The sequence below is a fragment of the Aquila chrysaetos genome, chromosome 15, assembly GCF_900496995.4.
Source record: "Aquila chrysaetos chrysaetos chromosome 15, bAquChr1.4, whole genome shotgun sequence".
Classification (NCBI taxonomy): domain Eukaryota; kingdom Metazoa; phylum Chordata; class Aves; order Accipitriformes; family Accipitridae; genus Aquila; species Aquila chrysaetos.
The window spans coordinates 3,947,207-3,971,845 of NC_044018.1; the positions used below are offsets into that span (position 1 = coordinate 3,947,207).

The 24,639-nt window shown below is 44.4% G+C and overlaps 1 long non-coding RNA gene across 1 annotated transcript; it reads right to left on the reverse strand.

The window, feature by feature from the left end:
- Positions 1-9,681: 9,681 nt before the first annotated feature.
- On the reverse strand, positions 9,682-15,873 carry LOC115351140. The gene is made up of 4 exons (XR_003926708.2): positions 15,761-15,873; positions 11,691-11,781; positions 11,230-11,322; positions 9,682-10,210 (listed from the first exon to the last, which is right to left on the reverse strand). It is a non-coding gene; the product is annotated as an uncharacterized LOC115351140 (long non-coding RNA).
- Positions 15,874-24,639: the final 8,766 nt, after the last annotated feature.

Genomic DNA, 24,639 nt, shown 5'->3' on the forward strand with positions numbered 1-24,639 from the left:
AGATCCCTTTCTTCTGAATCTATAACAGGACCATATTCTATAAGTGTTAAATGACACTGAAGAGCTACATGTTCCATCTACTTCTGTGGCTTCTTAGACAGAAAAGGCCTGAGGATACAGCAGCAACTTGTGTTTGAAGCTGCCTTGAGCAATCTGCTTGACTGGAGTAATCTTATATTTATATTAGCAACTGAAAAGTTCAGGGACAGTTTTCTGGTGAAGTGGAAGACTACTCACCAGATCTCTTTGCCTCCAAAATAAGACTGTTGCATTCAAGATGTGTACCAAGAACTGTCCCTGGTCTGTGCTAACCCCTGAACCGTGCCCAAGATTTGTTCAGGAGATGGCAGGCTGACCCACTCCTAAGCTACAACAAAGATCCGGATACCATTTAGACATCAGGCTAATCATTGAGCAAACATGTCTCACTGCCCATAAACTGGTCCCATTCAACTTACTACTTACAGATATGGATGATCTATTCTCTATCCCTCAAGTTCCTGCAAGAAAATCTCTGGTATTAGGTCCAGATAAAGTCAGGACACACTGTGCCTCAGATTACCTCCTTGTCCCAACAAAACACATCTCTAGTGTTTAATTCATAGAGATGCTACTCCAAGCAGAGTGGTCTCCACTTCTGTCTCTAGATGCTGGACCTCACATCCATCAAGGTCTTTTGTTTCACCCAAGAAGCCACCCTCACTACCACATGTGGGTAACTTTCAGGCTCATTGTCCCATTTTTCCCCAATTTCTATGGAGCCCCTTGTGTCCCCATCTCACCTCTGCACTCCCCATGTCTCCTGAGTGGAGCCTGGGGTTGGCCTCATGTCGGACGGCTCACACAGCTCTCCTGTGTCGCTCGCTCGACAGGGACCTGCTTCTCCTGCACCAGTTTGCTGGCTTTTCTCTCTCATGCACTGACCACTGAGAGTTCTTCCTAAGAAGTTCCTCATCCCATGTCTATTGAGAACTTCCCTCGTAGGAAACCTTCTTTTTTTTCTCTTGCATACCTGGCAGGAAGGCAGCTGGACCCAAATTCTTTGACAGTGCAACTCAAGCTATGGTACAAGCCAGATGGTAGAAAAGAGATCTCTTGACTGATGCACACCTTCCAAAGCTAATGCAGGACCTCAGAAAATCTCCTTGATCACTTGAGGAATAAAACAGTTTTCAAAATGATTGTGATAGGGACTTTCCAAAAATTTGCTGATCAGTGACTTCTTCCCCTCACAGCTCTCTTCCATGGCAGGGACCCAGACTGGAGATGGTCCTACGGCTGATCTTGGACAGACACCTCAGTCACTAGGACTGGAGATCCCCTGCTGAAACCTAGTTTCATGCATGAACAGCCTCTATCAAGAGCTCCCCGAAGGGTAACGAACATTGTGTACCTTCCGCCCACAGACATCTTCATTGTGTCTGCAAATGTCTGTGCCTCTCACCGTCATTTTTTCCTTGCACTTAACTTTGGGACAGGGGAACTCAACACCACTGCTTGCTGCCACATTTTTTTTTTACTCCTAGACCATAGGAGATTTCCACTAAATTAATCCTCCCCTTCTGTTCTGGCAGATTACTTGCCCATCAGTTGTAATCAAAAGCAGGCTCTCTGCTTCAAGTCCAAAGACATTTGCACTCCTTGCTGCGCAGCCCAGAAAACAGACCACAAGTGCCAATTTCCCAAGCTGAAAAGGCAAACAACAAACCAACAAGCCCCTGAAGGAACAGTGAGCCAAAAAGATGAGTTTACTCTTTCTGGGTGACGAATTGTCATTTCTTCACAAGGACAGGTCCCATACAAAATCCCCCACCCACTCCTTTGCTTCCAGGTCAAATATTAATTCTGACAGTCACCTCAAGATCAACTGCTTCCCACCAGTAACAGCCTTACTCTGTAAGTTTTCTCTGCACATGGGCAACTGTTTGCCAGCATCTTCTCCTGGTGCTCAAGGAGAAGGGGGAAGTGGAGCACCTTGCCCAGGATCCCTTTCCCCAGTGCCAAGCAGGCTTCAAGGGGGCTGTTATCACCCCAGGTGTATTTATCTTTCCATGGAGGGAGCCTGGACCCGGGACAAGCATTACTGTCACTCTCCAGCTGGAGCTGGAGGAGGGAGGTGAGGAGGATGGAGCTGTTCCCTTTTTCTTTCCCTCTACCCGACGTTGTTTGGTTCCAAAGAGCATTGAACAACATGTGATGGCATGGGCTGACCGTGGCAGGGTTTGCTCAGCAGCCTCACTCCCCAAAACAAACACCCCTGCCCCTCGTGCTGCCTGGGACAGGGAGGAGGAGAATTATACAAGGAGCAGACAAGCACATTTTCCTTCTCCATTAAATCCCGTTATTTTCGCAAGCAAACTTCGCCCTTGACGGTTGCCTTATGGATGGCCATGTTTTACCATCATGGACTGCCCCTTTCTTTGCCTCTTTTTGGCCATATTTTCAGAAATAAAGCTGAAGGTGCGTATGGATGGGGTGCCTGTCTGAAATCTTGAGCAGGTGCAGAGCTGTTTGGGTTGTGGGGTTGCATCTATGTCCTAGCTCACAGATCAGAAATCAGACAGCTGGCCAATGTTCCCTATGGCTTGCTTAAAATAAATTTCTAGCACACACACAGACACAGAGTGTTTTAACATAAAAGACTGACTCCTCAAAACTTCTTTTCCCATGTTCAGGAGGAAGACAGAGGAGAGATGACAGAGGATTCCTTCGACATCCCCTGCCTGAAGTAAAAGAAGGAGGCAACACGGTACAGAACACAACGAGGTGCAAATGATGTCACCTCCTGTACCCCTCCTCTCCACTGGTGGGGTTGGTGAAGACACCAAATGTAAACCCAACAGCCCATTTAAGAGCCTGTGCCTCTGCCTCAACAATGTGTGTGAAAATACATGGCCTTTCCCTAGACCACCACTGCCCACCCCAGTTCTCACAGCTCCCTGGCAGAGGTCTGAAGCTCCATTTTCTCATCATGTTCCCCAAGAACTTCATCACAGCAACCCAAAACTGGAAGTCCAGGAGGTGCAAAGAGAGGGACATGTGGGCTTGATACCCCAAGCATCTTCTGGATGTTGTGCCCATCACACGAGACAGACAGCAATAAGCCTTCCTCTCCTCCCCTTGGACTTCAGGGGGCCATGGCGATGCTGCCAGCCCTGTCTGTCCTGCCAGCATTACATAATTGCCCAACCTGCTGAGCAGGGAAAAACGTTCACGAAGCATGGAGGGGAATTTGTCCCGCTTTGCCATCTGCATCCTCTTGCCCCTCCTCAACTTCCTCATCTGCTCTGCACTGTAAAGAAGATTTTTACTTGTTTCTAAAATCCTAGTCCTGACATAGCAAGCTAATGTGTTTTTTTTCACAAACTGAAGCACCTGCTTTATGCCCTACACCCAATTTGTAGCAGCCCGTTTACCAGACACAGACCTCTCTGCCCTCTGCATGCAGACATAGTTCACCTCCTGCTGTTATTCTCCATCGCTTCAGTTTGCTGCTCTCACTGAAGCAGTAAAAAATTAAGCACCCTCATGACTTGATTTCATTAATGATTCTTGGCTTATACTGTTTGTCTGAAAAAAAACCCTCACTTGCTGTTCTCATATGTGTCAGGAGTGGCATTGCTTGGAGACAAGCACAAGTATTAAGTATTAAAGCTCTGGTGACACTTCCTCTGGTCCATTTTATACATCACTGGTCCTTCATGTGCATGAAAAAAATTTCAGATTTTTTCTGAGATACAGAAAAAAGTTACAAGGTGATAAAAGATATGGAGACATCACAAGCAAGTAGACTTGGTATGTTGAATCTACGAAATCAGAAAGAGAGAGTCTTTTCATAACCACATCAGGAAGGTGACTAGCAGCAAGGGAAAACTTTATTAAACCAAAGTCATTTTGGGCAAAGAATGAGTAGGTTTAAACTCCCCACAAAGGCTAGACTTCAGAAGAAGGTTCAAACCATCAGAGTAGGATATGGGAATTCAGTGCCTGTAGCAGCAGTGAGCAACACGACCCCACCATTTTCAGGACAAAGCTTAGCTGATTGCTAAAAAGGGAATTGGGATGCAGTCTCCTATGACACAGTGGTGTCCCTTCCAGTCCTTTCTGTCCAATGACTTCTTCAAGGTTTGCTACAAATCCATGGCTAAAGTCACAAATATAAGATGCAGAGAGTAACTGAGCTCTGAACCATGCTAGAAGAACATCTGGAAGACCGAAGCTACTACCGTGTCTGCCGATTTCATAGCCAGGAGGGGAAATACCCACAACCCTTTCACTCCTACCCTGCCTTCTTCAGTTTCAGCCCTACCACTCCGACCCAAGCAAGGACTGACACTCTGTTCCTTTCCTGCAGTCAAGGAGGAGGGTTTGTTGCCTCCTTGTTTCACACAGCCTTGCAGGCCGGCTGCCCTGCTATGCTCACCGTGCCTGGTGGCTGGGGGGAGGACAGGCTGTCACAAGACCATGGCCAAGAGCCATGGGGCATCAGCAGGTCTGTGTGGTTTACAGTATTGCGGATCACAGGAACCCACCTCCCTCCTCCTCCAATCCTGTGTCCTCAGCGGGTGCAGCCCCCCAGCTGGCACAGGGCCCGCCAGCACAGAGTGATTTGGCTGCTCAGGTCAGCTAGCATGATTTGGTCATTGCTCAGGTCAGGCATCTTCAAATCTGTTAGGTTGCAACATCTTCATACATCACCAGTCTCTACAGTAACAGGGCAATGAACTCGCTGTTCTTCAATCGCTCCTCCGCCCCCCTAGTTCTCTGCACTGCTCCATCCCAGAGCCTTTATAAGTAGAGGGACGAACCGTCTTCTGCCTGGAACTTCAGCTTCTGTCCATCTTCGAGTATCTTCACACCTGCAAAGACTCTCCTACTACCAGCTGGCAGTCATGAGAATCCTTTTCTTCCTCGTTGCTGTTCTCTTCTTCCTCTTCCAGGCTGCTCCAGGTAAGATTGAAAATAGACGAGATGGAGGCTAAAAGGGTGCATGTGCAGAGAAGTCCATTAGACCCCAGTGCTGAGGTTCAGATTACCTCTGTGCTCTTGGACTCCGTGAGTTTCATATTAGAAGTCCCCTTCCCTAGTCACAGTCCTGATCTTTAAGCTATTGAGTCGAGGTCCTTGATAGTCTTCCTCATGGTCTCCTTCTAGCATCTTGAGTTCCAGTCACACGATGACGTGGTGGAAAAAAAGGTGCTCCTGTGTATTGAGGCCATTCTTACGCTGATACTTAACATGCAACCCTGCAATGTGAGAGCTTTCTCTTCTCACTTTCGCACCCACACCTCCTGACTGTGTATTTGAGATTAGTAGAGCTCCTATATTTTTGGAAAAAAAGTAGTTGTGACTATGGGTCTTTGCCTGAACTCTATACTGCCCGTGTGCATTAAGTGGGTTTAGAGCACATGCATGGTTCCGGGCTGTTTGGGCGACTTCAGAGAAGTTTAACCTATCATCATCCTTGCCTGGGTTTGCGGTGGACTCAAAATTGTACCTACTTTCCTAGAGCAGCGAACACCTGTCTATTCAAAGAAGAAATGTAGAACCACTTAAGCCAAAAGCAGACACTGGTAGGAGCTTTAGACAAAGCTTGTACTCCATGCTTCTGGATTGCTTTCTTGGACTTTTCCTATTTTAGGCATCACAAAAAGTATTCTCTATTTCAAAACAAACTGTGACCTCTGAGATGGCTGGTGCAATTCCAGTAGAGTCTCTGGGAAAGGGCAACAAGTTAATTTATATCTCTTCATAAAGACTTACACACAGAAAAGACCCATAACTCTATAGGGCTTTTTAATTTAGGAGACAAGGGAAACCAAGGTCTAATGATGTCTTTAAAACCAGCTGAGTGAAATTAACAACACACAATTCTTGGATAATATGTGATTAAGAGAAAAGACTTGAGAACCACTAGGACAAATTGGTTGAAATGTGGTAGTTCTAATTTAGAATAAAGCTTACATGCCTTTCAAATTAAGGATAGAGTCCAATTTGATGAGAGGTGTGGCTTGAGCTAGACACAGAAAGTGCTGGGTCAGATGATCGGGTTTGCGCTTAGCAAGAAGTTGGGTCAGCTGATAAGGGCCTCTTCTGCCTTTTAAGTGCAGGGATACACAAGGCTCCAGGTGATATAAGAGATCCATTTAAATCATATAAAAATAACACAGTTTGAATCTGAAGCTGAACATCCCAGTGGGAACAAGTAATATCTAGCCTGGAAATACTCTGAACCTGAACTTTGGGCCAGCTTTTCAGCTGCGATAAGCCTGGGTAGATCCCCTGAAGGTGATGGAGCTGCAGTCTTTGCCACCACCTGAACGTTTGGCCCTTCAATTCTGAACATACCAGCATGGTAAAACCAGCATAGCATCTAGCTAAACCACATACAGTACTAGTGACAGCAGTCCCTGACTTTGCTTTTTGGTGTATATTTCAGTGTATAGCACACTTTAGTTATGAAAATGTTAGTCCCATTGGTTTGGCTATGATTAAGATTTATCTTTTCTGAAGTTTTATGCCATCTGTGTTAGCCATACCATATTTTACACAGTAACACAGTGCACAGGTTTCCTGCGAGCGTGCCACTCATGCTCGCAATGCTCAATGCTTCCTGGGAGGAAGCTACTCAAAGTAGAAGATAACGATTATGAGTCATTTGCTTTACATTTGCTGAAACTTGAACCGGAAGCCTGAAGAAATTCAGTTAGGACATTTTTATTTGAATATCATCACTTTTTATTCTGAGAGTAATGTGGGATTAATTTTAAAAATACATTATTCTGTGTTTCCTTTTTCATATAACATAGTATTTCCGTGTGTAACTGGAACGACAAGCACATGTCTCCAGGAGACATGCTAAGGAAGCAGACAGTTATCTTCAGGTCACTATTAATCAGGCAGACTTTCTCCAGGCTGTAATGGAGAGATGCCGGTTAGTTAGCATTTCGTAAGGATGTAAAGACCTTAAGAAGGTGTGATCAGGCTACCCCAATCACAAACCAGGCCCTGTGGCAGGAAACCACATACCACACCAGGTAAAGCCGATGCTGCAACTCTCCGGTCCTCTGCTTTGACAAATGAACATGAATTTTCCCTTGGGTTTTTTTGCAGCTTACAGCCAAGAAGCTGCTGACACCTTAGCATGCCGGCAAAACCGGGGCTCCTGCTCGTTTGTTGCATGCTCTGCTCCTCTGGTTGACATTGGGACCTGCCGTGGTGGGAAGCTGAAATGCTGCAAATGGTAAGATGAATTCCTCCAGAGAAATGCCGCTGCACCAAGAGCAAATAGACTTACTGGGCTTTTCCCCCTCTTGGCATGCACCAAGCCACCTTCTCCAGCTCCCTACACCCTCCAAAAAACCCTCTGATTGCTGGGGTTTATGGCTGGTAACAAAAAGGCAGAGCCTTGTGGTGTCAAAAATGCCAGTCTGCTTTCTCTGAAAAACCACAGGGAGAAATTGATGATGAGCCCGGAGGAACCTGCAGTTTGCACATCTAATATTGCTAATAACATATCGCATATGACTAATAACTTCTTCCAGCATGAGTCTGGTACCAGGGCAGAACCAGCTCACACTCAAACTCTGCCTCTATTAAGCAGGGTGAGCACAACTGACTTGAGAGAGTCAGCTCTGAGGACTCCCCCTCAAACCGCACAAGCAGAAGCATGGAGCTTTGCACTACCAAAAAAAAAATCTTATCGGCACAGAATAACCATTAAGCAAGTCAGGAGTCATACCAGGGATGCAGTTCTCCATCTAGGTTACTTCCTCCAGCGGAAAGTGCCAGATATTAAACCAAAGTGCCACAGGACATTTTCCACCCTCTAGGAATAAAAAGCATGTTTTCATCAGCAGCAGTGAGAAAGCATCTGCATTTATAGGAGATATCCCATGCAGAGTGATGCTGTAGTATGCCATGGTCCAGCTCTGCAGTTGGTGGCAGTTCATACCAAAGGAGCTGTAACAGATCTACCCCTTTTTGGACCCCATACATCTCTTTTTTATTATTTTTATTATTATTATTATTTGCATTTATATTTAGACTAATTGGGTTTCTGTGAAACTTCATGCTGAAAGATGCAAAAAAAGTGAGAAGACTTGTCACCCTTTTTCATAGAAAAAGGGCATGGAGGAAAGTGAGAGGGTCAGCCACTTTCTCCAGCGCAGCTCTTTGTTCCTAAGCTAGTTTTGCTCTTAAACTATACCCTGGCAGGTATTCTGGGTCAGCAGCAGCTGCAGCTGGTTAGCTGTGGTGTGTGCTGGGTGGTAACATCCACATACTCCATTTTATCTATCTATCTGGGCTGTTTTACTGCCAGAAACACAGTTCAGAGGTCCAGATCACAAGGATCTCTGGTAGTCTTTCACCCTGTATGTTACCTTATGCCTGTGGCAGTCTGAGACAGCAAGGTATAATTTATTTGTTTGCATGGAGATAGGTGGACTAGCTAAGCACCTGATTTTTCTTTGCAGGACACCCAGTTCCTAAAACTGACACCTCGCTGACCACACAGACAAGAGCTCTGGGCATCTGAGACATCTCCCATTTTTGACATCAATGGATCCCAGCCTCGGTGCAAACCTGGGGAGCCTTCCCATGGGGCTGAAGACCCTTAGGAGCACAAGAAGACCTGAGAAGGAGTTCTTGTACCCCGATAAAGAGATTTGCAGTTTCAATTCTAATAAAAGCAAGTCACTGTGAAACCACATTGCTGACATTTGCTTATGTAAGTCAGGGTGGTTTTTGCTGTTCTTACTGTCTATAAAAATCAGCCTGTAAATGAAGTTTATTTAACTAAATTAAGTTAATTTAAGTGCATGTGTCATTGAGTCCTGTTAAATCGTCCTGCAGAGTGTCTGGGTTGCAGCGATTTGTGTGGCAACATATTAATAAATCACGAAGCACGAGAGCCCATTCCCTCTCCCATCCCAGTCCAGGGCACCAGGCTGGGGTTCAGGAGACAGGCTCACTCCTCCACTCCTCTACAGGATTGCATCTGCTAGCCCAACCTGAAGTGCTGGGAATGGCAATGCAGGGAAAGCCCAGGGTGGCAGAAGGCCAACTTTAGGTCTTGAAACTGCCTCGCCACATTCACATCGTTCTGCTCCTGACGCCTCTATTTAGTCTAGACCAGCATCAGGATTTTACTTCTCTGGATCCTAAACTAGTCAAACTATTTATCACTGCTCTATGCTGGCTGGAGGCAGTGGTTTGCACATCCATCAGCCTGGAGTCTCGGCACCTGCTGTTACAAGGTATAGATGCATCCCCTGCTTCCTTGCCCCATCTCTAAGATCCCAGGGTGCTAACGCAAAGGCCAAAAGGTTTTGAGATGAGGGATGGCTAAAAGTATCCATGCTCTCCATGCCATGAGCTGCTATGGATGGGTTTAGGACTGCCACGGGCCCTGAACACGGCCAGTTTGTCCCAGATTTCTACTAGCCTAATCACAGTGGGTTTGGAGAAGTTACTCTTGGCTGTTACTGGTCAACCTAATAATGAATAGGACAAGGCCATATTCCTGTCCATATGTGGGTTTGGTTTCTTCTCCTCTTCTTGGGTAAGTTTACCATAAGGAACATCTCACAGGGACCCCAGGTGAGATGAGAGCCAGGTCCTCTAGCAAAAACACACACCAAGGCAATTCCTCACAGGTATAAGGATCAAACACAAGTCTTCTGGAGCAAGTTTATTAAAATTTCTTGAGACACGTAGACTATGAAATATGAACCCCCCAATTGAGCGTTCAGTGTCTCCTGGAGACATTTGTCTTCTAGCGTTATTCACATTATTGCTAACTCTAAAGGGAAAAGAAAATAATTAATATCTGTTTTGAGGGCCAAAGGAAGAACCTGCTTTGCATCCTCTCATTGGGACAGACTTCTGCATGTTGGTGATCTGCTCTCTGAGATAGATGTTGGTGGCTGCAATATAGTTTCAACAGAAAAAAAACATTTTAGAAAAATGAGAAATATTGGTCTTTTCTGGGTGGTTCAAGAATTGCTTTAGAGTTTCTTCAGGTCGTTAAGTTTGTTTGTGGAGGAGTTTGTTTTCTTTCTGTTGTTGTTCATGTTTTGGTGTGTGCACGTGTGTTAAATGCATATTTTCAGCTCAAAATTCCAGATTTTCCTTTGGGATGATACAGCTCTCACATTGCCAGAAGCTCTGCTTAGCCCATCTGAGATGCCCACAGTCACTATTCATACTGCAAAAAAGGAAAGAAACTTTCAGATTTTGTACTTATAACCAGGAAAGGACTTGAATAAAAACCACAGAAAAAATTGAATGAGCACCAAGAGCTGATATTCCTGGATAACTCGTCAGTGCTTAGTAGGATATTCACAGTCCTCCTGCTGCTGAATTTTAATCATAAATTGCCTTTCTATTTTACCTAATAATGAATTGCCCGGTCTCTGTACCTGGAGCTTCCTACTCATCTTGAAATCTCTGGTATGGAGAGGAATTTCTGCTGCTGATGTTTTGTTTTTAACATCTTTGCTATTAATATTGAACAAAGATTAAATAAGACCTTCCAAAAATAAGACTAGCTGCAGCATCTTACAGCAAAAAGAAACAGAAAATGAAGTATTAGAATCATTGGGGGCAGAGTGTAAATTTTCATGGAAGTTTGTTTCTGCAGTTTCACATTGGAGTAAAGATACAGGCTGAACTTTAGGATTCCAGTAAGGAATTCAAGAAAAAATACGATTTAATTTTTTGGTTTTGTCTAAAAGGGGAGAATTATGGAACTAGAGAAAACATCTAGCAGAACAACGTAACTTTCAGGTTGTTCTTCTGACTGTGAGACTTTGCAATGTGCAGGATGCAAGTTTCCTATGAACCTGACCCAAATGTCTCAGGTCTCCAGTGTGCACATTGAGACATGTCCTTTGAAGCCAGCATTACTCATCACAAGCAGTTTGAGTTAGCTAATGGGAACAGAGGAAAAAAAAAGAGTTCATTTCTAGCTAATTACTTATCTCTGCCAAAGAGATGTGACTGTGATCTTTCCCATGAGGCACTCAAGCTACATCGTTAATGGTACAGAGAGAACTAGTGAGGAAATCCTCAGGAAATCCTGTATCTGAGTGTGCAGAGTCTCCGCTCCTTTGCCGGCTTGCACTAGAGGAGTTTCGCATCTAAAGGGCAGACTGGATGTGTGAAAGTGAATAATAAATCCATTCCCCCAAGAAACACTTAATCTTCATCAAATCCATAACTCACCACAGTCCGACAGCAAGGGACTCCTTGCGTGCAATGTCCGAAGGACCTCATTTTGGGTAGAGGACAGTGGTCGGTGGAACAGGTACCCCCAGCCTGTTTGCATTGCACATCGTTACTAGGTGCACGCATGAAACCTGCACAAAAAAATCCCCAGAGTCTTGATTTTCCTTCCCAAAGAAGACTAAGAACAAGTTAGGGTTATAGTGTGACAGCAATAGTCTAGCCTGCCTGCAGGCTGCCTCAATCCGTACCATTAAATTCCCCAGTTTTCCAACCAGGAGGGTTCCCAATGGATCCAGCTAGGATCTGTTCACTGCTAAAGTGTGCCCAACACACTGGCAGCGCTAGCTGGCCTGGGACAAAAGGGACTAAAGCCCATTTTATTTCCATTTCTATTTTAGGTTCTCCATACTCACAATCTTCCCTCTGCATTTCCTTTGATTTTACCTAAAGGCTCTTACCTAGAGTGCCTTGGAGCACTAAAAGGAGAACAGCAACAAAAAGGGAAAAGATCTTCATGTCCGAATTCAGTGCCACCAAACACAACAGTTACTAAAAAAAAACACAGAAAGAGGTCATGCATTTAACCTGCATTTGTCATTACCCAGTACAAACACTATTTATGACATATAAGCTGCAATTTGTAAATAAAAAGTGCCATTTATGCAATAGAGTAAATGTTCTAGAATAAATCTACTGAAATACCATTTTTTGAGGAAAGATATATTTGAAAGCACATTGCATAAGATCAAGAAAATGTATTTATGCCTATAAATTTTTAAAGAGCTAGATGAATATTGTGATTTTCTTTCCATCAACTGCAAAGATAGCCTACACCTGCTCCTATGTTTGAATCCCATACACCTGGATGTTATAACTTTAAAAAAAGAAATGTAATTAATTCCCTCTCAACTTTATCCACATCCTATAATATAAGCAAGCTGTTCTTAGATCCCTTTTATAACTTATAAGTAATGTTGCTACATGCACAAAATCATCAGTACTTCCATTTAGATTTTTTTCTATTTTTATTTGAGCAATCGTACTGGGTCTAGCTGGGATGGAGTTGACTTTCTTCATGGCAGCCCATATGGTGTGGTGCTTCATGTTTGTAGCAAGTCGCTTAATGACTAAAATGTCTATTTTATTTAATTATCATATATTTTGTTTCAGATATGTGTAGATAATGACTTAAGCCATTCCAATTTCTCTGGATAATAAACACTCAGAAACTTTAATTATTCAAATAATAGCCATTTTTGTTGCTTACAAGCCAGTAGTAAGTCCTTGAAAATGTCTTTACAGAAAAAGCTAAGAAGCCATCTATCCCTTCTCCCCATAACACCTCTATAATGTGTGCCAGCTGAAAGCCTCAAAGGATCTCTCCACCATCATTTCTTGCTGCAGATTCCAATTAACTTTTGAAAATGACACAAACTACCATAATCATTCAGAATCACCATTATTTATTATAATAATCAGCCAAATGCATCACTGAAATATCAAGCATTGTACATTGCGGTTCTTTATGAGGATTTAATTAAGCCGCAAAATTATACGTCTTGAAATGATTAATTTCTTTTTAGAGAAGCAAAAAATATTACCAAAATTATATGTATTTTTCTCCTTATAGTTGAAACTGAGTGGAAACTATACCTTCAGCTCACCTTAGAGGACTTCAAGAGAGGGGGCACAGTGGCCAGTCTGTCCTACCTGGTTCCTCTCAAGGGATGGCTTCACAGAGTGACGTCTTGCCCCCCAAAAAACCATCTTTATACCTCCCTGTTGATGCCAGAGCTGCCACAGACCAGCTGGCCAAGGACACGGGCTTCTCGCGGCAATTCCCAGCAGCTGAAATGTCGCTTCCCAGCAGCCGATAAGAAATGGTGACTGCTCGTGAACTCTCTCCCCTTTCTCTGGCACATGAGTTAGCTCTTCCTAAAAGCACCTGACATCACCTCGGTTTGTGTATAACACATTGATCCATCGTGAAAAAAGTATCCTGGGACATATAATGAAAGCTGCTGGTTTGGATCCAGCGGGAACCTAATTCTACAGGGCTGTCCCATGGCCACAGTGCCCGGTACTGACTGCAGAAAGGTCCTCTCTGAAGCCTGGAGATACCTCCCACAGCACCTAAACAGCTACATTAAGGAAGCTCAGTTTTTGCACAAGACTTTAAAAAAAAAAAAAAAAAAAGCTCCTGATAGGTCTTGTGGGCTGTGGAAAATGTCTTGAGAGCAGAGAGGAGTTGAGCACCCAGCCTAGTTCAAGCAATTTTTTTGCAGCAGCACAATCACACAGAAGAGCACACTTATCTGTGCACCAAGAATATTTTCGTTTTCATGCATTTACCACATCTGTATTCTACCCATTGCAGAACAAGTAACCAGTGTTGGAATAATTCAAGTTTCAGGGAGGCATCCACTTCCATGCACCCACTTGCTAGGCGGCCAGAGGAAACAACCTCCACAAAACATGTTTTGGTCAAACATGTGCCACCAGAGGATTTGGACCAGAGAGACTGATGGCAGCACTGGCATCTTCTGGACCCTGAAGGCACCCAGGTGAGCCCAGAAAAAGGCGTTGTGTTTTGATTGTCATACTACTAAAAGCCTAGAAAAAGACTCCAACGTCCTTGTACTCCAAACAGCCATCCAAAAAACATCCACCTACCCAGGTCACCCGCCTCCCAGAAGAGGGCAATGAAGAGCTAATACTGAAATATCTCTCCAGCAGCCTTCTTCAGCTGAGTACGTAAATTATTCTGACAGCAGGGTTTTATGGATTTTCTTCTTAATTATACTGATCTCTTCTGATTCCCAGCATTGATATGTTAGTGAATTATGTTTTCTGACAGCCCAACCTCAACACCCTCAGTGTTTGGCAATGTGCTGTGGACTCCTGCAATGGACAAGGCGGCAGTCCTTGCTCTGAAAATCATATTGAACCTAACAGGTATCAGAGGCAGCAGGTCCAGGGAGAAGGAGTGTGGGATTCCCTTTGCCTCGGCAGCTGGAGACAGCCAACGATGAACGCCTGTGGAGGTGGGACACATTTGCTTCCTTTAGAAATCATCAGTCTCTGTGTTGCAGGACCTCAAAATCCTGTTTTCTGGGGTCCAAGTGAAAGGAAAAAAAATCCAAATAGGTGCTTGAACTGCCTAGAGACAGCTATTTTACTAAACCCCATTCTTGTATAATTTAATTGATGGAACATGTATATGTGCTTTACAGTGCGCAGGACCATTTGTTTCCATGAGTGGGGATTTTTTCTTTTTAAAAAATTTTCTTAAGCAATCAAATGATGAAATGTAAAGAGGCAGAAATAAACACTATGAACATTAAATCCATAAATGTGTTCAGAGAGGCGCAGAGCTCTGAACTGAGCCTTTGGGGTCTGTTTCACCGCAGTAAATGCAGACAAGCAGAAGACGGACAACCAGTCAAGTCCTGAAAAGGACCTTAAAATAGGGTAAAACGACTCTTTCCTCCTGTTTCCCACTTTGTGCCTGTGTCAGCTGCCCAAAGTGGTACAAAACAGATCAAAGCTCAAATATGAATCAAGACCGGGATAAGATCTTCAACTAATGAATTATACCTGTTGTCATACTTGATGGTAAACTTACTTTAAATTTCTTAGATATAGTAATTAAATTATCTGTAATTTTAATTACAGTATACCATTATTGACTCTAGATATTGTTTTGGCTACTCAAGCTCACAAAAATACATGTTCGTTGGCAATTAAACACGTGTAATAAAAGAATTAATATTGTATGTCAATTAATATTGTGTGCTGAAAGCATTTTGACAGCTGTATGTCTTATTCAGTTTCCTTTCTCTGCCATACTGCAAAACCTTCTGTGTGGAGCCCTAAAAATCATATTCTTTTATACAGAGAGCATGTGCAGGCACATGCGCACATGTGCATGTATACATTCCTAATATATAAATGTTGTAAGAGAAATAAAAGCTGAATTTTCTAAACCGCTTTATATTTTATCTTAGCTGAAGAACATGCAAATAGAAAAGAATAAACCAGATATTCTAATACGTGATTTACTCAGGAATAGTCAGGATATTAATTAAGTAATTGTTTTAAAGTTACACGTACTCTATAATGATGGCACTTCTCACTCTCACATTTCTCTACAGTCCTCCTAGCAAATCCATGCTAATTAACTATATATATATAATGTTGTTAATATGAATATGTGGAAGGACTCTTCTAAATCCCAGCTGGCTTTTTATCACTCAGCATGCCACAGACTCCTGTCCTCTGTGACTATCCAGGTCTCAATTCTTTCGCTCCCAGTTAGTCAAGTGCCACCTGAGATGGCCCTAGATCCCACCTGGCTCCCCAGCTGCTCCAGCAAGGCTTGGTCTCCTCTCTCCTGACCTTCTCCACCAGCCCCAGGTGGAGGTCTTGGACAGTCCAGAGCACCACAAATTGCTCTAAATGCTGGTGTCAAGGCAACTGGGTTAAACCCTGTGTGTCTATACTTTGCCTCCGTCATGCCGCAGCTTACCTCTGGTGGTGGGATGTCCTCAGCCTCCTTGAAGTCATAGGATCCTTCACCTTCTCTTCGCCATCCTCTTCCTCCAGCGTCCTCCGTGCAAATGACGGGAAGGGCTGACAGACCTTTGGTACGATTGCCCAACCTTTGTCCTCACGGCACGTCCACAATTTGCAAAAAAAAGGCACGACATCCAGCCATGGAACAATCCTGCTGTCCATTCGGTGGCCTTGGCCAGCCCCGTGGAAACCTGCCCAGACCCGACTTGGCCAAAACCTGCCTGGAAATCCTCACAGCTGCTGCTGCCCGGTGTTGGGCGCAGCGGTGCCGAGGGAGCTGCTCCCTCCGGGCACGGCAGTGGGCTTGCAGCCTCTCCCACCCGCAGAGACCCGCGAGCTCAGAGAAGACACAAGCAAACCGAGGGCTTGCCAGCTGCTTCCAACGCCCTTGAAATATGAGGGCAAATGTGCTGCTCGGGGAACCGGAGAGCAGAAATTCAGCTTAATGTCTACAGGGCAGCAGTAATATTTGTCTGTGCTTCACAGACTGTATTGCAAAGTCAGGCTTTATGCCACACGGACAGTTTACCCAGCTGGGACCAAAATATAGATTTAGATAACCTGAAGGTGGACATCTGATCTGCCTTTCCATTCGGGGCACTCAAGCAACTACAAAGCTGATAGCTGGTCTTGAGAAAGATATTCCCAGCATTGAGGGTTTTTAAAATCATCCACATGGAGTCCCGCAGAAAGAAACAGCCTGTTCCAGTCCCCTTCCTCACCGAAGTGTGGCATCCCTCCTGGGCAGCAAGGTTTATTCTCCTCCTGGTTACATCGTCCAGAAGGTCTATGAAGCACGGCAGCAATCACCAGGGGAAGCCAGCAAGACCGGCAGTGACACCCATTCTATTACACATTTATTTTTATTACAGTGGGACATCGTCTCACAGACACAGTTGTTGTAAAGGGAAAATTCAGGACTCCAAGACATCATAGAAGTTTTAGGTTCCTCCTCTTCCTTTTGTCCAAGGTGATTTAAAGCATTTCTACACATATGACCCAATTTAAGAGCAGCAATGTCTCATGCAAGTTTTGGGCTGCTGCGGTACTGGGTTGCCTGAATCAGGAATAGTCCCAGCATCTTTTAAGGCAAACCTAGTTTTTTCTTTCACATAAAGAAGCCATAACCAGGCAGTCCCTGGGCACTCCTGCTCCAGCCCAACACCACCAGTGCAATTGATATCTGTGAAATCTGGTCCCACTCAGCTCCCATCTCCAGCACCAGCCCTACCCAGAAAATTACCTTCTACCTTGTGTAACTTCCTTGCAAAATCCATGTTGTTTTTTTCAAGCCACACGTTTTTCCAAAGGGAATAGCATAGACACAGCTGTGCAACTGTCAACAGGGAAAACAACTGGAATGAAACCAATTAAAGTCTCCAGGAGAGAGATGGGGAGTGCTGCTCCTTCTGGTCATGCTGCAAAACTCGACGGGGAGCACCCTTCGATGTTATTTGAAAAAGAACAGCTGTATATGTGGTGTAAAACTAAGCATCGTGGGACAAGAAAGAAAGAAGGAAATCATTCAGTGTTATTTTCCTACAGCTTTTATTTCTGTCTCTCCATAAACCCCTCTCTAACCTACTGCAGCCCAGGTTTCAGCTCTCTGTGACCCGGTACCCAGCTCTGCTCCAGCCCAGCTGGACAATGGGGCCTGGGATGTTGAGGAACTGAGCAAGCTGGCTTTAAGAGCTGTAATAAATTAACCTCTCTGTTAATCCTCTCTTTGCACACCTAAAGATGCCTGGGGGAAAAAAAAAAAAAGACGACAAATGGGGATTTATGCAAACACGCGACACCACACATCCAGGATGCCACTAACGCCCCATCTCATGTGCTGCCAAACCTCTGGTTACATCCACAGCTTCCTCCCACCTCTCCCCTTTATAACACCAGGTGCACAAGAATTGCACAGCCCAGCTGCAAGGGCAGCACGGAACCCGACAAAGCACAGCGACGTGTCTGATGGCCAAGCTGACAGCAGCTGTGTGCCTCTGGGTCTTCCCACCATCCTCCAACCATGGAAATGAACTCCTCGTGTCGTGGGTTAACCACTGCAAGGCACGGCTTGACTTTAAATTGTTGGCTCAGGGACAATTATTTGTTGATATTTTGGGGGGGTAAAACTTCTGGAGCAGAGAGTGAAATAAGCAGAGACACATCCAAAGGAGATGGTGTAGCACAGAAGAGTAGGAAGGTCCCAAAGGAACAGGGACCAGGCATCCTGTCAGGATGGGCATAAGGAAAAGTGGAAAGAACGAACATTTCTTGCCATCACAGAAAGGGAAGAAAACCACATAAAATTGCCAGACCAAAGGTAAACCTGGATGAAAGGTTTGCTCACCGGCAGATGCAGGTGACAGGGGGGTCTGCATTTTCTCCATGCCAAAAATCTCAGATTTGGCTCTGTGCTCCAATAAAATCAGTGTTGGAGATCCAGATAATTTTTTCTAATGTGTTCTCTGTGGGGAAAAAGAAAAAAAAAAAAAGCAAAAAAAAAAAAGCAGAAATTTCCTCCTCCATGCCATGGCTGACTTGGTGGACTCTCAGGGGTTTAAAAACACATGGCCACATCGGTCACTGCCATGGAAGAAGAGACAGACCATCAGCAGCGCTTCCTAAGCAGGCTTCTCACATGTGCTACCCATCCTCCCTACCCTGGCCAGTGCCATTTCCTGGATTATATGGAATAAACTGTCAATAAAGATGTCCTGACAGAGGATGGAGTTATCCATACTGTTTAGACTTAGAGCAGAAGTGCTTCAGAAATAGGAATTGCTGCTTCTGTGTGCCAGAAAGGACTTAGGCTGAGTAACAGCAAACGTGCTCATGGCTCAGAAACTGTAAAATCTTGACGACCTTTGAAGTCAATATTTAGTGTTTGAATACCTGTATGTATACTGATCCATGTATAATATGTATATGCAAATATACATGCACATGTATATAGAGAGAATGTGTGACTTCTGACTGCTGTTCAAAAATGGAAGGATTAGAAATGAAATTTCTTCTTAGTAGACTGCTTATCTTTTACAGATAATTTGAGAAATACATATGAGGCTGGCAGGTGTGCTGGTTATCCTGCCAGAGGCTTGGCAGCCTGAGAAAGATTGAGTAAAAGTTGGTGTCAGGAAGGACACTGAAACAACAGGAAAAAAAACCAAGAGTAATTCAGAGAGGAAGTAGCAGAAATAAAAATGTGATCTATTATAAAATCTTATATGAAAGATTGTATTCATGTTATAATTTCATACCTCATAATTTCATTATGCCCTAAACTGTTAACTTTGCAATTAATAGTCTGAAAAGTAAGCAATGCTTATTCTTTTACTGAGGTGGAGAAAAGACAACCAGAAGGTTAGATGTAAAGGACAAAAAGTTATGAAAGGAAACAATGGCCATGCTACAGCTGAAAATTAGACAACGAAGCTGCGTACCAAAGGCAGAATAAGGAGCCTGGAGGACCACAGGGAGCAGTCATTGCATGGTCACAGGTATTTGATGTAACCCTGTGGCCTAACGTATCTTGCACAAACTTAGTTGGTCTAAGATGGGTTGCACAAAGATCGGGGACTTTGCAGTGAAAGCAGTCTCAAAGCAGACCCTCCTTTCTCATTGGAAGACACTGAAGTACAGAACAAATTTGGCTGGAAAAGGCTTTTTTCATTGGTCCTTGACTGCACTGCCAGCATTCCCAAACCTTGATATAAAGAGGCGTGTTTGGGTCTGGGGCACCCACGGGAGAAGAGAGACGGACTGCAGTGGTGATCCTCCACCTCCTCCGCTGGTAACTCTCTGCCTGGTTCTGGATAGGCACCCTCACCTCTTCACCTTTATACATGTCTTTTCCTTTCATTAATCTCAAGTCTAACGAGTATTCTGCTTTCATTAACCCCTTCTTTCATATCACTCCAGGGAGTGCACCCGCTCTGCGCGTGTTCTGCAGAACTACTACGGGTTGGTTGCTTGCAGGAGGGAATTGTGTTTGCTGACCTCCAGGAGGAGTGAACAGAGACTCAGAAACCTTCACTCGAGGCATCAGAGACAGAGGGCTTGTCAGTTAAGAAATGTCTAGCTTCCTACAGAACAGGCATCTAGCCAGCACAGCAGTTCAGAGTTGAATTTTGAGCTACATGTCTTGCCTGAATTCCAGTAACATTTTGAGTGAGCTGTCACCTTAATTGATGTTCAAGAGATACAGATGTCTTTTTTAGACTTCTTAAGGATGATGGTTGGCTTGGTCTCTGAACACTTTGTGAACCGCAGTAGGTTGAAGGTGAATAATTCATGGGTCTCTGCTGCTACCACAGTAAGCTGCGTGGTGTTGTACAGGTCTGGAAAATCATTTTTCAATGCAGTAGGACCAATATTAAAAAAAACCAAACCAACCACCAAAACACCATAGAATCCGAGAATAAGTTGGATTGGAAGGGAGTCCAGGAGCTTCTAGTCTGAACCCATGCTCAAAGCAGGGGTAGTTAAGTCATGTTGCTTAGAGGTATATTTGTTGAAATTTTTAGTATCTCCAAGGATGCAGTTTTCGCTCTGCTCTCTGTTCAAGTCCATTGTATTTTCTAAGATTTTGGGTTTGGTTGGTCAGGGCATGTTTTAAGCGGTTCCTCATCTCCCAGTCAGGAGGGGACCCTCCATTCAATGTCTTTTGGTCTTGTGGTCTCTGGTCATTACAGGTAAGGAATTGACATCCCAGCTGTGGCCATGAGGATCCTTTACCAGCTCCTGGTTGTCCTCTTCATGGTGCTCCAAGGGGCTGCAGGTAAGGACTGAGGGGAGTAGAGAGAGGAGTTAGAGGAGATAAAGAGAGTGCAGCCACTTTTGCTCACTTTCATGGTAAATGACTGTTCTCTTCCCACTGTGCAGGTCAGCCCTTCACTCATAGCCCATTCGATCCTTGTGTAATGCAAAATGGACGCTGCTTCCCAGGGATATGTCGTCGACCCTATTACTGGATTGGAACATGTCGTAATGGATATTCTTGCTGCGGAAAGTACGTAGAAGTGCAGGGATCACTGTGGCAATGACCGATATCTTCCTTATCTTTCCTCCAGAGCAACATCTAAGGGGCACAGCTCCTGACACCATCCTGTCTCACTTCTCCAGTGCCAAACCTGCTGGTCCCTCTCGGTCCTCAGGGACCATTCGCATCCCATGGTGGCCTCTGCTTTGGTGCCATAAAATAAAGGGAACATCACTGCAGAAAACCTACTGGTGGGTAACCTGAGACTCTCTCTTCTTCACCATGCAGGGGGTGGAGTAGCTGAAGACTCCCTGGATTCTTCTTGGAAATCCTTTCTGCTTCTACCGAATGGCCTTGGCCTCTGAATCACCTTGATCCCATCGCTCCTGGTGGCAACAGTCCCTGCTGCAACAAAAAGCTCTCAAAATCTTCCTTTGCAGTGAAGCAAATACCAGTGTCTGCAAAAAACCCATAAATATCAACTAGGCAACACTGTGGAAATTATTTCTTCCCCCCCCCCCCCCCCCCTTAATAAAATCAGTTACAATGGCATTCATATAGTTGAACCTTGAGTGTTTTTTGTAGGGAAGGAGGGATATTTCGTACAACTGCTCACACCACAGGCAGTAACGCACAGGTGGGCTGGTGGCTTTCACAGCTAGACATTTCTCCACTTGCACCCCACTGCACCCCCAGGGAAAAGGGAGCTCATTTCATCCCCCACTTCCCAATGGCCATATTCCTGGAACACTCCTGCAGTGACCACGGCATCTTTGTCAGGGATGAAACCTAGCTTCTCTCTGTGATGATTTCATGGGTGCTTCTGTCCAGCAGGTACGCATTCTGGTAGTTTCCAGGCTGCTTTTTGAAGGTATTACAGTATTTTTGACTGAGATGTCAGAGACAGAATCCATGCTTTCTGTCTCTTTTTCCCTGCCAACATGGCCTAGCAGTGTAGAAAATGCCAGGATATCTCCAGGTGCTTCCCTGAGAGGGCTTGCAGGCATCTGAGAAATTTCACTTCTGAGGGGATGTCATGCAAAGGAAAACCAGGAACATTTTAGATAACATCAGACCCTTGATAGTGACACAACCCCAAAAAATGTACAAAGAAGGAAAGAGAAAGAGACTAGCAAACACATTTTCAAAAGTTATGGATGTGCAACATAGCGATATGGCTGTTATCTTCTCAGAAGCAGTTGCTGAATGTGCACAGAACAGTGCCCAGTCAAATACATTACCAAACTGAGGTGGGTTTGACTCCTAATGGCTTGCTGAGTGGCTTTGGAGAGGTGCCCATGTGTGTAAAAAACCCTCTGATGGGGAAATGCTGTCTTTGTTAGAGACACAGCTCCCATTTATACTGTTCCGCAGAATGAGTGCCTACGGCTCTTCAGCTTGCAGGAGACGCTGTAGCACAGTATCTCCTGATGCAACATTTCTGGGTTTCTTGTATCCTTCCTGTTACTTTTGCCTTTATTCTAGCACTCTTATTGTAAATGTTTGTACTTCTGTTAAAAATCTTTAGAACAATTTCTGTCCATTAACTATAAAGGAAGAGCAGTGAAAATAGCTCGGACTTTGGTGTTTGCCTTTAGGACATCTAAAGTTTGGTAAGATCACTCCTGCCATTTGTCTCTAGAAAATATGATTCAATTCACAGAGATTCTTTGGTTTTTAGAAACTTTAGGCTACATGGCCTGTGCCAAGGAGCTTTGAACACACACTGCATGCCTGCCAGTCACAGTGTGCTCCTTACACCAAGAGGCTGGACTCTGCACTGGTAGCCTGATAACTTCAATTAGCTGTCAAATCAAAAATAAGTTGGAAGGCAGATTTGTTCATACAGATGTTAATCTCATCATTTCTCCCTGGTTACTCAAGATAACTACATAATCATTGAAGTCTTGAGCTGGATTAAATATTTTTTGTGTACTGTTTGAAGTTTATGACTGTGTATCCCTTCATTATTGATTCAGATGATCTATATTTGGGTCAAAACTTTATCTGTTAACTATAATGTAGTACATCTCTTGCAAATTCACTTAGGACTATAGAACAATAGCTAAATACTGTTTGTCCTCCTTTTGGTGGATTTACTTTGGCACCGCAACTGCTGCTAACAGCTTTTGCAGCTAATCTAGAGGAGTCTGAATTGCGATACTATACACTCCACAGTGGCATCAAAATACCTTGATCTCATGTGCATCGGTTATGCCGTATGGCTAGAATTCGGTTCAGCGCACGTGAAGGAGGCTAAGGGACAATGTTGCCGTACGACTAAGGAGCAGTCTGTGGTTAGCTAGGCCACCAGCCATCACTGTTGTTCAACCTAGCTCCTCTTTGGAGCACACTAAACCACCTGCTTTTTGGGCAAGCTGCTAGGGCTCAGCCTTTTGTTGGTCCCGATGGTCTAGCTGTGCCTGCATACAATGACTTCCAGATGCCTGGAACCTTCATTGCCATGAACAAACCGTCCTCTGGAGGCGAGGGATGGAACAGCACACAGGTATTTTGTGTAGCGGCATTTCAAATAGGGGTGACACTACTGAAAGACCTCCCTAACATTTGCTGCTTTTTTTCACCAGAAAACTGTTAGGAGCAGAGTTTGAGATTGTCCCTTTTCCTCCTAATTGTCTCACCTGCTGTGCTAGATACAGACTCCTAAGATGGAGGTAAGATCCTCCTTCCCCTCTGGGAAGTGGTCTTGGCACAATTACCCAAACATCTTGATTTGAAAAGAGTGAAAGCCATTTCTCCTCAAGACACTCTGCAGCCTCACTGTGAAGACACTTCCCTTAATAGTGTATCCCACCTGCATCAGGCAGAGCAGTGCTTCAGGGTCCATCTATCAGTTCTTGTGCCAGGGCTCTAAGCAATACATTATTACATAAAATGCTGACCCCATCATAATATTTCTCCTCCTACAAAGAGGACTGGGTGATCTGAACCTCAAATGGGTGGGGGAGTGTGGCATCATTGGTGAACTCCAACTTGAAGAAGTTGGAGTGGAGACTTGCTGTGCAGATGGAGAGAAACAAAACTGGATCATCTTCTGAACTTTGATGAAATAGGAAAACAAAAGAAACACGTTATTTAAGCAGAAGGAAACTCTCCGTGAAGAATCCCTTTCCATCTTCACTGAAAATAGTGAGAAAGTGGATGGTGTTTTGGGTAGAGAGGATTACTTACCTAATGTCAAGAGCCAAATGATTGTGAGGTGCTGCCCAGCTTAGCTGGGCTGAATCCCATGCGCTTTCCTACCCACGTACCCTGGGTGAAGGAAGGTGTAGCTGGTGCTACTGTGATCCTGGTGTAAGTCAGGTCTACCAGCAAAAGGCACTGGAGAAAATTGCTGAGATTGTGAAGGGCAAAACACTGACAAGTCCCCCCTGATGGACGGAACTGGCTGACTGTCTCCTGCTCATAAGAACAGGAGCTGCAGTTGCAGATGGAAAGGTTATCCACCTTGAGAGCCACAAACCAAAATCTTGATAAGGCCTGCCTCACCACTGTCAGCTTTGGACAACCAAAGGTGCTTCATCCCTCCTCTGCTTCTCCCTGCCCCATGTCAAGGCAGAAGTATTTTGATGATAATGATGGGAGTGACCATGTAGAATTTATAATTAACAGTGTCAAGAACACTCAGTGTTAAAGCCAAGTCCTTGACAGTACTTGCACATGGGACCTTGGACATGTTAAAAATTAACGATGCATCTTTGTTTCCTTGAGGAATCAGGTTGAGTAACAGTAACAGTCAGTAGGCAAGCTAACCACAAACTCTTGGCAAGTTGTGAAGTAACTGTAACTTTTGCAATTTTATTCCATGCATTTTCTGCTTTATGGCCTGAAGTTCA